General features: G+C 38.5%; 1 protein-coding gene across 6 annotated transcripts in view; it reads left to right on the top strand.

Moving 5' to 3' along the window:
- Nucleotides 1-13,672, top strand: part of CLOCK (clock circadian regulator) — a 144,599-nt gene that overhangs the window by 48,172 nt on the left and 82,755 nt on the right. For 4 of the 6 annotated variants that reach the window (XM_023737328.1, XM_023737332.1, XM_023737329.1 and 1 more), the window contains one exon: nucleotides 7,011-7,098. The exons of the other annotated variants lie outside the window; for them this stretch is intronic. The gene's annotated coding sequence lies outside the window, so the exon portion shown is untranslated. The remainder of the gene's footprint in view (nucleotides 1-7,010; nucleotides 7,099-13,672) is intronic. 6 annotated transcript variants of the gene reach the window in all.

The following is a 13,672-nucleotide window of genomic DNA, read 5'->3' on the forward strand; positions in this document are numbered from 1 at the left end:
GGGACTAATGAGGCACAGCAGTCCAGGGACAAGGAGTAGAAGGCAGGAGGGGACAGGAAAGCTGGTGATAGGGAATCCAGTGTTGAATAAGGACAGTATTGACATGTAGTGGGGTTGTTAACCATTGTCATAGGGCAACATGTGTACTAACTGTTTAATGGGAAACTATTTTGTTCTGTAAACCTTCATCTAAAGTGAGATTAGCAGCACAACTGGAAGAACGTAATTGATGTCACTGAATTTTGCATATAGAAATTTTTGAAATGGTGTATCTTCGGCTATGTATGTTTTCACCAAAATAACAAGGTCAAGAAGGGAGAGGGTTGACATGTTGTGGTGTTGTTAACCAATGTCATAAAACAATATGTATACCAACTGTTTAATGAGAAACTATTCTGTAAATCTTCACCTAAAGTACAATAAAAAAAGAAATATATATGTCTTGGTGACTGTCTTTTGAGATCTTCCTTATGTGGGGTTCGATGAGCATGTTGGATAGATATGTTGTCATCTTTCATGATATCAGGGAAGTTTTCTGCCAGTAAATCTTCAACAATTCTCTCTGTATTTTCTGTTATCTCCCCCTATTCTGGTACTCCAATAACTCATAGGTTATTCCTCTTGATAGAATCCCACATAATTCTTAGGGTTTCTTCATTTGTTTCAATTCTTTTATCTGATTTTTCATCACATAAGTTGGTGTCAAGTGCTTTATCTTCAGTCTCACTAATTCTGACTTCCGTTGCCTCAGTTCTGCTCCTATGACTTTCTATTCAGTTGTCTAATTCTGAAATTTTATTGTTAATCTTCTGGATTTCTGATTGCTGTCTCTGTATGAATTCTTGTAGCCTGTTAAATTTGTCATTATGCTCTTCTCTAATCTTTTTAATTTCCTCTATTGTGTGTTCTCCATATTGCTTAATTTCCTCCGTAATCTCTTGAAGAGTTCTGTATATTAATCTTTCGTATTCTGCCTCTGGTAAATCCATGAAATTTTCCTCCTCTGGAAAATTTCTAGATTCTTTATTTTGGGAGCTTGCTGAAGCCATCATGGACTGCCTCTTTATGTGATTTGATATTGACTGTTGTCTCCAGGCCATCAATAAATTATTAGTTATTTGTTTTATGTTTGCTTACTGTGTCCTACCTTCTTGTTTTGTTTTGATATGGTGAAATAGGCTGCTCGTGTGAGGTAGTTTGATTATTGGCACCTTTGAAGCTCTAATGTACTGTCAGCAGGTAGTTAAACATGTGACTAGGTATGTGAGCTCAGGAGTCTGCCTGCTCCTCCTGTCTGGATGTAGTCCAGGTTCCCAGGTAGATAGCCATCAACTGTGTGGTGAAGGCTCTCACTTACAGTCCTAGACAGGCATGGGTGATTGGTGTAGGCACAGGCATCTGGCTGCAGCAGGTGGACACACTCTGAGCAAGGAAGGGGGCTGACGGCCACCCCCGAGTGTCCAGGAGGAGGGTGTGTCCCTGTTCCCTAGAGTGCCTAGCTGGGTAGGTTTTGCAGCTGGACTGTGAGCGCCCAATGCTTTTGGCTATACGGATTGGTGGGCACCTTGTATTCATCATCCCCTGTTGCAGGTGGCTAGGTGGCGTGGGTGGAGCCACCAGTCATAGGACGCTGATGTGGGTAGGTAACGACCCCGTTTAATGGGCAGAGCAGTGTCAAATGTCTTGAACCTACCACTTCATGGCTGAAACAGTTGAAGTTAGACTTCAGGCATAGACCTTGTTGTACTGCAGTAATGAGAGCGTATGTTGTTGTGATGGGCCCACACAGGTGTATGCAGGTGGAAAGGCCCTGAAAGTCCATGGATCTCTTATGCCTGTGCCTAGACAAAGGAGCTCTGCCTACCCTGAGTTCCTGGCTTATGGGAGTCAGCAGTTTATATTTTCCTCTGTTAATTTGTTCACTCTCCCCGCACTGGGAAAATGGCTCAGGGTGTGTGATGGATCCTACTTCTGGCCCAGGAGACTCAGCAGTTGCTGAAGCTGTTCCAGGACCTGGTGCATTGCAGGGAGTGGGAGTTAAATGGGAAAGAGGTTTTACTCTAAGGGGGGTGTTTTTGATCTGCATGGCAGGCCAGATGCAAGTACTTATCTTCTGCCGATCTAGGGCTGCTTCTCACTGATTCTTGGTGGCCGAGGAGACTCTCTGCCCCTGGGTCTCTCCTGGTGTGGAGTACGCCTCCCGAGCAACGCTGCTTGCCTGCCTCACCACTTGCCCACGAGCTGATCAGGCCTCAAGGGCTCAGGCTCTCACTGGTTCAGGTCTGTCAAATCCTCACTGCTCCTGAACTGTCTCTCCCTTCCTCTGCCACTTAGGCCAGTTCCCACGTTTGCCTTTGATGTTCAGGACTCCTAGATTGTTGTATATAATCAATTCACTTGTTTTTTTGGGTCTTTGTTGTAAGAGGGTCCACTGGAAGCTTTTGACTATTCTGCCATCCTGGCCCCGCCTCCCTCGGTGTATTATTTTTTTGATATGATGCTGAATTCTGTTGGCTAGAATTTTGTTAAGAATTTTTACATCTGTATTCATGAGCGATATTGGTCTGTGATTTTCTTTTTTTGTGGTGTCTTTGCCTGATTTTGGTATCAGGGTTATGTTGGCTTCATAGAATGAATTTGGAAGTGTCACTTCCTTTTCTATGTTCTGAAATAATTTGAGTAGTACTAGTATAAGTTCTTCTCTGAATGTTTGGTAGAATTCTCCAGTGAAGCCATCTGGGCCAGGGCCTTTTTCTGTTGGGAGTTTTTTTTTATTACCTTTTCAGTGTCTTGTCTTGTCACAGTCGAGCGACATTTCACAGTCTTTCAGGAAGAAGCAAAGATGGCACACGGAGCCAGGTATATGAGAGAAAGAAGAGGCAGGTGGTAAGAGGTATGGAAGAAATGAAAAGATGTGCAAAAAAGCGACACAAGCAACCAACAAATGGCACTCAGGAAGCCGGCCATTGTGGGCGGGTGGAATCCAAGTGTCACCAGGGTGAAGCTGGTGCTTCCTGGCCAGGAGACTGTGGCCGCAGGAAGCAGGGGAGGCGAAGTGGGTGTGAAGAAGGGTAGGGGGTGGGAAAGTATATGTCATTGGTTACCAGTTGTTCTGTCTCCCGCTGGAAGCTCTGTGAAGCTGCTGTCCTATACCCCCCATTCTCTGATGTCTGATTGGAGTTCAAGATGGCAGATCCGTGCTGCGTTAGCTAATAGGGGACCTCTGCACGTATCTCTTCTTGCTGTCTGTTCTCTGTCAGTTTCTTATTCCATTTGGTGCTTGGCTCAGTTCTTTATTTCTTCATTTGATTCTTAGGGTTTCAGGATTGACGTTTGTCTCTGTTTGACTTAGTTTTTTGGATCTTTGCTGTGGAGGGATGGCATGGTGCTTCTGTCTGTAGTGCCATGATACCCGCAAGTCTGTACTTCTTGCTTTATTGCACTGGCTAGCACTTTGTTGAATAGCAGTGGTGAGAGTGGAAGAGTGGATGTCTTTGCCTCATTTTCAGTCTCGGGAGGGAAAGCATTCAGTATTTCATCAAGTACAATCTTAGCTATACTTTTTCTTTTGTAGGTGTTCTTTATCTAGTTGAGGAAGTTTCCCTCTGTAGTTTTCTGAGAGTTTTTATTGTGAATGATTGTTGAATTTTGTTGAATATTTTTTGCATCGCTTGGTATGATTTTTGTTCTTTAGCTTGTTAATGTGGTACATTTGATCGTATGTAAATTTTTTTTATATATATTCCCAAATTCTAGTTGCTGTTTTGTATCTATATTCATGAGGGATATTGGTTTTTAGTTTTCTTCTTTTGTTTTGTCTTGTCTCCGGTGTGGTATCAGGTAATACTGGACGTATTCACTTTTCTTCTGTTGCCTGAAAGAAATTATATAAAATTGACATCATTTTGTCTTTAAATGTTTGATAAAATTCTTCGGTGTAACCATCTGAACCTGGAGATTTTTTTTTATGGAGTTTTAAAATTATAAATTCATTTTCTTTAATGGTTATGGAACTATTCAGATGATCTATTTCATATTGGATTAGCTGTGGTAGTTTGTGTTTTTCATCTAAGATGTCAGATTTATGTGTGTATAGTTGTTTACATTATTGTTAGTTGCCGTGGAGTTTATTCTGACTCATGGTGATCCCAGGTGTGCAGAGTAGAATTGCTCTATAGGATTTTTAAGGCTGTGACCTTTTGGAAGCAGGTTACTAGGCCTGTCTTCCAAGGTGCCTCTGGGTGGGTTCAAGCCACCAACCTTTCAGTCAGTAGTCAGGCACTTAACTGTTTGCAATACCCTGGGACTCCTGTAGTTGTTTATGACATTCCCTTATTGTTTTTTTTACTATCTACAGTGTCTGTAGTGCTAGTTCCTGTTTTCCGTTACTTTCAGCCTGCCTATATTGGTATATTTGAAGTGAGTTTCTTGTGGCCAGAATACATTTGGGTCATATTTTTAAATGTACTTTGTCAGTCTCTATCTTTTAATTGGTATATTTAGAGCATTTACATTTAATGTAGTTATTAACATGTTAGGGCGTAAGTCTTCCATTTTATTTTTGGTTTTCTGTTTGTTCTCTATTGTCTGTTTTCATTTTCTTGCCTTTCTGTGGTCATTTTTTAGGATTGCTTTATGATTTGTGTATAATGTTTCATTTGTATTTCTTTGGATAGCGTTTTCATGGTGGTTCTAGGTATTACATTATTTATACATAACTTACGACAGTTTAAAGGTTTTTTTTTTTTTTTTTTAACCATTTTACCAGTTTGAAGTGTAGAAAACTTACCTCCTTTTAAGTGCTTTTACTCATCTCCATTTCTGATATAATTGCCTTCAATATTTTCTCTACATAAATTGCTTTCAACATCACATAGTATTATAATTTTTGTTTCAGCCTTCAAAAATAATACAGAAGACTTCAGAGGAGAAGGAAAGTCTATTGTTTTTACCCATATTTTTACTCTGCATTGTTCTTCCTGATGTTCCATTTTTCCTTTTAGCATTTTCTTTCTGTTTCAGGAACTTTCTTCAGCAATTCTTTCAGGGTAGGTCTGCTGGCAATAAATTGTCTTAGTTTTCCTTCCTTTGAGAATGCATGATTTCCTGTTCATTTCTGAAGACTATTTTGTCTAGACAGAGGATTCTTGGGTTGACGGTATTTTTTTTTTAACACCTGAAAAATCACTGTGCCCCTTTTTTCTGGTCTTCATAATTTTTGATGGGAAATCTGCTATCATTTGAATTGTTTTTTTCTAATATGTAAGGTGTCATTTTTCTCTTGCTGCTTTCAAGATTTTTTCTGTCTTTAGTTTTCAGAAGTTTAAATATGATATGTCTCGGCCTGGATTTCTTTGGTTTTATCCTGTTGGGGGTTTTCTCAGATTCTTGAATATGTAGGCTTATGTTTTTTGCCAGATTTGGGGAATTTTCTCCCATTTTGTTAATTCAAGTAGTTTTTCAACCCCCACCATATTTCTCCTGTCTTTGCAGGATATGAATGTTACATTTTCTTTTACAGTACCATAGGCCTCTGTGGCTCTGTTCACTTTTGTTCAGTCTGTTTTCTCTTTTTTGTTTGAATTGGGTAGTTTCTGTTGTTCTCTCTTTAAGTTCAGTGAATCTTTCTTTTTCTCCTCCATTTTCATGTTGAACCCATCCATTGAGTTTTATATTTCAGTTATTTGTATTTTTAAGTTCTAAAATTTCCATTTGGTTCTTTATATCTTCTGTTTTTTTGCTGAGACTTTCTCTTCTGAAATTTTCTATATTTTTTTCATTTGTTTCAATCATATTTGTAATTGCTTGTTGAAATATTTTTACAATGGCAGCTTTGAAATTCTTGTCAGATAATTCTGACATCTGTGTCATCTTTGTGTTGGCATCTTGTTGCTTGTTTTTTCTCATTCAAATTGATATTTTCTTGGTTCTTGGTGTGATTACTAACTTTCCATGGCAACTTGGATATTTGAGTACTATGTTATGAAACTCTGAATCTTATTTAAATATTCTATTTCAGCAGTCCTCCTCTGACATTGTTCAGGCAGGGCAAGTGGGAGGGGGGAGCACTACCTTGTTTCTGCCAGGTGGGGCTGAAGTCTGAGTTCCTCGCTCAGCCTCTGTTGTCATGGAGCGGGGACAGACTTTTCATTACTCTTGGCAGAGAAGGTGTTCCGGCTCTCCAGTCGACCCTCTGCTGATACCACCCTCCCTGGGAGGGTCAGCAGTGCCTTGTTGCTGTTCCCCAAATATCCTCTCAGGCCCTTGCAAGAGCCCCTCTAGAAAGATCATTCCCTACAGGAACTTTGCCTCAGCTTCCTTCCCAGCAGCGCCCCTGTCAGACTCTTGAGGCTGGGCACTTGGGAGACCTTTAGAATGGCTAGTGTATTTCAGTCAAGTGGTGAAGGTTGAAAATGGGCTTGGCCTTTTAACCCTGTGTGACTTAAGGAAAAGTGCTTCACCTCTCACTTTCCTCCCTTGTCCACCTCATCTCCAGGGATGACCTCATACTGTTTCTGTCTCTGAGCAGCTGTACTGGACTTCTTTCACTCTCATACTAATGCCATATTCTGTCCTACGTCTGGACCCTTGAACATGCAATCCCTCTGGATGAAACACATTCTTTTTCTGCCTTTTCTCCTCACTTTATTTGGCAAGTTTGTACTCGTGCTTGCATTAAATGACCCTCCTTTAGGAGGCCTTTCCTAACCAGCTCTCACCAAACTGATTTGTGTTTCTATCATGCTTTCCCTTTACAATGATACAGTCCTTCAAGCCCTCCATCACATTTGGAGTTGCCCAATACACTGTGAAGTTGCACATCCCTAGGGATGCTGGAGTCTGACATTTCATTTCTGCATTTTTAATTCATGACACATCGGAGTTGCCCAATATATACTGTAGGCATGATGTGGAAAAAATGTTGGAGGTAATGTTACTGAGAATTTGGTTAATATTATATTCACAGCTACTCTTGTTTTACAAAATTTTTATTTTATTTTTCTGTGAAGTTGCTGAAACTCAGAAGCTGAATCTATCACTTTGTAAGATGCCTTTGGAAAATTACTACAGTTCTCTACGATGAATCTTTAAAGCTTGGTGAGTTTCACTAGTTACCTTTAATCTTCATTTTGATCTCAGAGGTATGTCATCTATTTGGCAGTGGGGAACAGAATTATGGGTGGGGTGGGATTTGTGGTCTCCTGACGAGGAGCAGAAGGCAAGGAATTATAAAAATATTTGGGACATGACCTATACCTTCCTTGGTAGCTTTTATTTATCTTTAGAATTTTCATTCTTATGAGGAATGAAAAAATTATCCATTGGTAAAGGTAATTGAAATGCAGATGTATTTTCTTTTCAGCCATTCTTAAAACTTCTGTTACTGCTCAAAAGTAAGAATTGACTTCTTGTCTTTTTCTGAGATAAAGGAAGGTAATTTGCAAAGGCCTGAAAATTGGAATAAGAATTATTTCCTGTCAAATTTTAGACTTAGAGATAAAGCATCAGTTGAGAGAAAGGCAGGTAACCTACTACAGCTTCAGCTTACAAGCAGTTCTCTCCATCAGGGGTCAGTACACTACCAGATCCGGCCTGCTGCCTCCTTTTGTATGACTCATGAGATAAGAGTGGGGTTAACATTTAAATGGTTGAAAAAATTCTCAAAAGAAGAATGCTGTTTGGTGACACATGAAAATTAAATGAAAATCAAATTTCAGTGTTTATAAATGAAGTTTCAGTGAACCAGCCACTCTTTCTTGTTTACATATTGTGTGTAGGTGCTTTCAAGCTATACTGGCAGAGTTAAGTAGTTGCAACAGATCTTCAGTTGCACAAAGCCAAAAATATTTACTCTGTGGCCCTTTATAGAGTAAGTTAACAGACCCCTGCTCTACATGGTTGGAGACCTACTTATAGACTGAGAACTAAGGTTGAAGACATAAATGAAGGAGAGATAGAGATGAGAGTTGGTGCCAACTCTTAGTGACTTATTTCTACCTTTTTCTGTCCTGGAAGGTATAACCCATATTCTAATTAGACTAACCTGTGTTGCTATTTTAAAATGAAAACAAATCAAAAGAAATTGTTTCTCCTCTTGTTTTTTTCTAAATTGAATGTGTATGGAACTGTATAGAAAGGAAATTAGTATGATACTCTGTTTTTTCAAGTTTTAATGTTATCATAGTATCTTAAGACTTCAAAAGATTTTTGTAATACATGGTGATTACCTGTTATTTTCAGTGAGAGTACTTATACATGATCTGGAAACTAACTGGTGACTGACTCAGAAGAACAAAGCTAGTATGTTGGGGATGAAGGTACATGGTCTCTTCTGTAGTCAATGGATAGGACAAGAGGCTGTTGTTAAGAATCTCTTCTACAATCAGCTTAGCTTCCAGTGAGACAGAGGCAGGTTAAGTGTTACATTAGGAGACAAAATAGCGAATTTTAGTACCTACCTTTCTTGTTCATCTAGAGCACTTATATGTGACTTTGGAAACATTTACCACTCTTGAGTCCTAGTTGCTTTGTTTCCAAAATAGGCAAAAAACAATACGTTTCATGTCTAAAAGCAGGGGTTTTCAGGTTTGCTAAATTATAAGTTTCTTAAGAGTGTGTACCATGCCTACTTTGTCCACCATTGGATCCCCAACAACTAGCATAGGCCTGGCACAGAGTTGGCACATAGTAAATGTCTGTTGAGTAAAACAACACACTAGCTTCAGTATTATACCTCTGTGTGATCACAGTAATTGCAGTTTCTTTAAAGGCATCCTTATTGAGATTGTGTGTTTTTTGTTAACTGTAGGAGAGAATTTTGAGTAAAACAAGAATTTTCTCTGATTCTGTTCTTTATAGAGAGCCATCAAGTCATTGTCTGAGCTTGTGTAAGTTGATTGTATATTGTTATTTTTTGAAATCTTAAGAGACAAGATAGACCAGTAATATGAAAATTGTTGTTGTCAGCTGCCATTGAGTTGGCCCCCTACTCATGGCAACCCCATGTACAATGGAGCAAAATGCTGCACGGTGTTGTACCATCTCATGATTGGTTGCATATTGGACCATTGTGATCCATGGGGTTTTCACTGACTGATTTTCAGAGGTAAATCCCCAAGCCCTTCTTCCTAGCCCATCTTAGTCTAGAAGCTCCTGTGCTTGAGGTGCATTGACCAGGAATCAAACCCAAGTCTCCCACATGGAAGGTGAGAATTCTATCTCTGAACCACGGCTGCTCTCCCCTGCACATAGTTTTTCGTGTTTTTAACATCTTGCCTTAGTTTGATACATTTGTTACAATTTATGAACCAATCTTGATATGTTATTATTAACTGAAGTCCATAGTTTACGTTAGGGTTTACTCTTTGTGTTGTATAGCCCTACGGGGTTTGACAAATACATAATGTAATGTATATACCATTACAGTGTCCTACACAATAGTTTCACTGCCCTAAAAAATGCCCTGTGCCCCACCTGTTCATCCCTCCTCTCCTGAACCCCTGGCAACTACTAATCTTTTTATTTTCTAAATTTTTGCCTTTTCCAGAATGTCATATAGTTGGAATTATATAGTATGTAGCTTTTTTAGACTGGCTTCTTTCACTTAGCAATATGCATTTAAGGTTCTTACATGTCTTTTCATGGCTTCATTGCTCATTTCTTTTTGTCACTGGATAATATACTCCATCCAGTGTAGGCTATACTACAGTTTGTTTATGCGTACACTTGTTGAAGGATGTCTTGGTTACTCTAAAATTTTGGCAGTTATGAATAAAGCTGCTATAAACATTTATGTGCAGGTTTTTATGTAGACTCATTAACTTTTTTTTTATTGTGGTGAAAATATGTATAGCAAACTATTTTCCAGTTTAACAATTTTTACATGTATAATTCAGTGACATTGATTACGTTCATCATGTTGTACAACCATTACTACTGTTGTTTTCCAGGTTCTGCCACCATCATTAACAGAAACTTAGTGCCCCCTAAGCAGTAATTCCCTTTTTTCTCCTTCCTCCCACCCCTGATGACCACTAATAAGCTTTGGTCTTTATATTGGCATATTCTGGATATTTCATATAAGTGGAATCATTCAGTATTTGTCCTTTTGTGATTGACTTACTTCACTCAACATACTGTTTCCAAGGTTCATCCATGTTGTAGCATGTATCAGGGCTTTGTTTCTCTTTATGGCTGAGTAATACTCCATTTTATATATATATATATGCCATGTTTTGTTTATCCATTCACCTGTTGATGGACATTGAGATTATTTCCACCTTTTGGCTATTGTGACTAGTGCTGCAGTGAACACTGGTGTACAGGTTTCTGTTTCCATTCCTGCTTTCAATTCTTTTGGGTATATACCTAGGATTGGGATTGCTGGGTCATATGGTAGTTCTGTGTTAACCTTTTGAGGAACCACCACATTGTTTTCCAGAGTGACTCTTCCATTTTGCATTATCACCAGCAGTGGATGAGGGTTCCAGTTTCTTCACATCCTCACCAACACCTTTTATTTTGTTTTGTTTTATCATACTCATTCTGTTGAGGGTGAGTGGTATCTCATTGTGGTTTTGATTTGGTTCAGTGGTAGAATTCTCACCTTCCATGCAGGAGGCCCGGGTTCGATTCCCAGCCAGTGCGTCTGATGCACAGACACCACCTGTCATTGGAGGCTTCTGTGTTGCTATGATACTAAATAAGTTTCAGTGAAGCTTCCAGACTAAAACAGACTAAGAAGAAAGGCCTAGTAATTTACTTCTTAAAATCAGCTAATGAATACCCTTTGGATTACAGTCATTTGATCTGCGACCTGTCATGGGGATGGTGAAGGATCAGGCAGCATTTCGTTGCATCGTACACAGGATTGCCATGAGCTGGGACCAACTTGAAGGCAAATAACAACAGCTGACTAATGACATTGAGCATCTTTTCATGTACTAGTTAGCCAATTCTATATTTTCTTTGGTGAAATGTCTTTTCAAGTCCTTTGCCCTTTTTTTTTGATTGGGTTGTTTGTTTTTATTGTTGTTAAAAAGTAGGTCCTGAAGCAGTTCCCCTTTGTTTTCTTCTAAGAATTTTATGGTTTTAGTTCTCGCCTTTAGGTCCTTGATCCATTCTGAATTATATTTTATACATGTTGTGAGGTGTTGATTCAGCTTCATACATTTGCATGTGGAAATCCAGTTTTCTCGGCACCATTTATTAGAGTCTCTTCTTTCCCAGTTGAATGGACTTAACACCCTTGTGAAAAATCCGTTGACCATAGATATATGTATGAGTTTATTTCTGGATTCTCAGTTCTGTTCTGTTGGTCTGTTTTTCTATCGCTCTACCAGTACCAGGCTGTTTTGATTACTCTAGCTTTGTAGTATGTTTTGAAATAAAGTGTGAGCCCTCTCACTTTATTCTTCTTTTTCAAGATTGCTTTGGCTGTTTGGGGCCCCTTGCTGTTGCATATAAGTTTGAGCATTGGCTTTTCCATTTCTACAAAGAAGGCTTTTGGAATTTTGGCAGAGACTGCATTGAACTTACAGATTGCTACAGGTTTTATGGGTTATGGGTGGTATTGACATCTTAACAATATTAAGCCTTCTAATCCATGAACATCAAATACCCTTTCATTTATTTAGGTCTTCTTTAATTTTTTTTAGTTATGTTTAATAGTTTTCAGTATACAGTTCTTTCACTTCCTTGGTTAAATGTATTCTTCAGTACTTTGTTCTTTTAGAAGCTATTGTGAATGCAATTCTTTCCTCAATTTTCTTTTCAGCTTACTTATTGCTGATATTTAGAAACCCAACTGATGTTTGTGTGTTGACTTTGTACCCTGCCACTTTGCTGAATTCACTTACTAGCTCCAATAGCTTACTTGTGGAATCTTTTGGGTTTTCTATATATAGGATCATATCATTCATGAAAAGGGATAGTTTTACTTCCTCCTTCCTGATTTGGATACCTTGTATTTCTTTTTCTTGCCTAATTCCTCTGCCTCGGACTTCCAGTACATTGTTGAATAGCAGTGGTGAGAGTGGGCATCCTTGTCTTGTTCTTGATCTTAATGGGAAAGCTCTCAGACTTTCTTCATTGAGTATGATGTTAGCTGTGGACTTTTCATGAATGCCTTTTTTCACATTGAGGATTTTCCCTTCTATTCCTAACTCCTGGAGTGTTTTTGTCATGAAGGGTATTAGATTTTGTCAAAATCCTTTTCTGCATTGATTGGGATGATCATGAGGTTCTTTTTCTTTGGCCTGTGAATATGATGTATTACATTGATTGATTTTCTAATGTTGAACCACTCTTGCATTTCTGGGATAAATCCAACTTGACCATGGTATATTATCCTTTTACAATGTGTTTGGGTTCAGTTTTCTAGTATTTTGTTAATAATTTTTATGTCTATACTCATAAGGGATATTGTTTTGTAGTTTTCTTATGTCTTTGTCTGGCTTTGGTATTAGGGTAATGTTTGTCTCATAGAATGAGTTAGGAAGTGTGCTCTTCCATTTTTTGGAAAAGTTTAAGTAGGATTAGAGTCACTTCTTCTATAAATGTTTGGTAGAATTCCCTAGTACAACCATCTGGTCCAGGACTTTTTTGTTGTTGTTAGGAGGTTTTTGATGATGATTCAATCTCTTCACTTCTTATGGGTCTGTTGAGATCTTCTATTCTTGAATCAGTGTAGGTAGTTTATTTATTTTTAGAAATTTGTCCATTTTATTTAAATTTTCTAATTTGTTGGTGGACAGTTCATACTATTCTCTTATGATCCTTTTTATTTCTGTAGAGTCGGTGAATGAAATATTCCCACTTTTGTTTCTAATTTTAGATGTTTGGAAACCATGTGGGACAGTTCTACTCCATTCTGTAGGGTCACTATGAGTTGGAATCGACTCGATGGCAGTGGGTTTTGTTTTGTTATCCCGTAACATAAATTTGGAGCCCTGGTGGTGAAGTGGTTAAGTGCTCGGCTGCTAACCAAAAGGTCAGCAGTTTGACTCCACCAGCCTCTCCTTGAAACCCGTCTGGGGCAGTTCTGCTCTGTCCTGTAGGGTCACTATGAGTCAAAATTGACTCTATGGCAGTGGGTTTTTTGCTGGTAACATAAATTTATACTTATTTTTTATGCATTTGTCATTATAAAGCAATAAAGGACATAATAACTATTTAGCAACCAAAAATACCTTAAATCTGGCCCTTATACTTGCCAAGAAATTACCTTTAATGGAGTTTTTTTTTTTTTTGGTCTCTGTATGTATGGCTTTGAGTTACTGTCTAATGTCCTTTCTTTTCCATCTAAAGGACTTCCTTTAGCATTTCTTAGGGCAGATCTAGTGGTACCAGATTGCCTCAGCTTTTGTTTATTTGGGAATGTCTTAATTTTGTCCTCATTTTGAGTGACAGTTTTGTCAGATATAGTATTTTTGGTTGACAGTCCTTTTCTTTCAGTATGTTAATTATGCCATCCCACTGCCTTCTTGCTTCCATGGTTTCTGAGGAGAAATCGACATTTAATCTTATTGTGGATACCCTGTGTGTGATAATTCGCTTGTCTCGCTGCTTCAGAATTCTCTCTTTATACTTGTTTTTCAAGAGTTTGATTATAACATGTCTTGGTGTGGCTCTCTTTGAATTTATCCTACTTGGAATTTGTGGAGTTTATTGA

The sequence above is a fragment of the Trichechus manatus genome, unplaced genomic scaffold (assembly GCF_000243295.1).
Source record: "Trichechus manatus latirostris isolate Lorelei unplaced genomic scaffold, TriManLat1.0 scaffold00101, whole genome shotgun sequence".
NCBI classification, from domain to species: domain Eukaryota; kingdom Metazoa; phylum Chordata; class Mammalia; order Sirenia; family Trichechidae; genus Trichechus; species Trichechus manatus.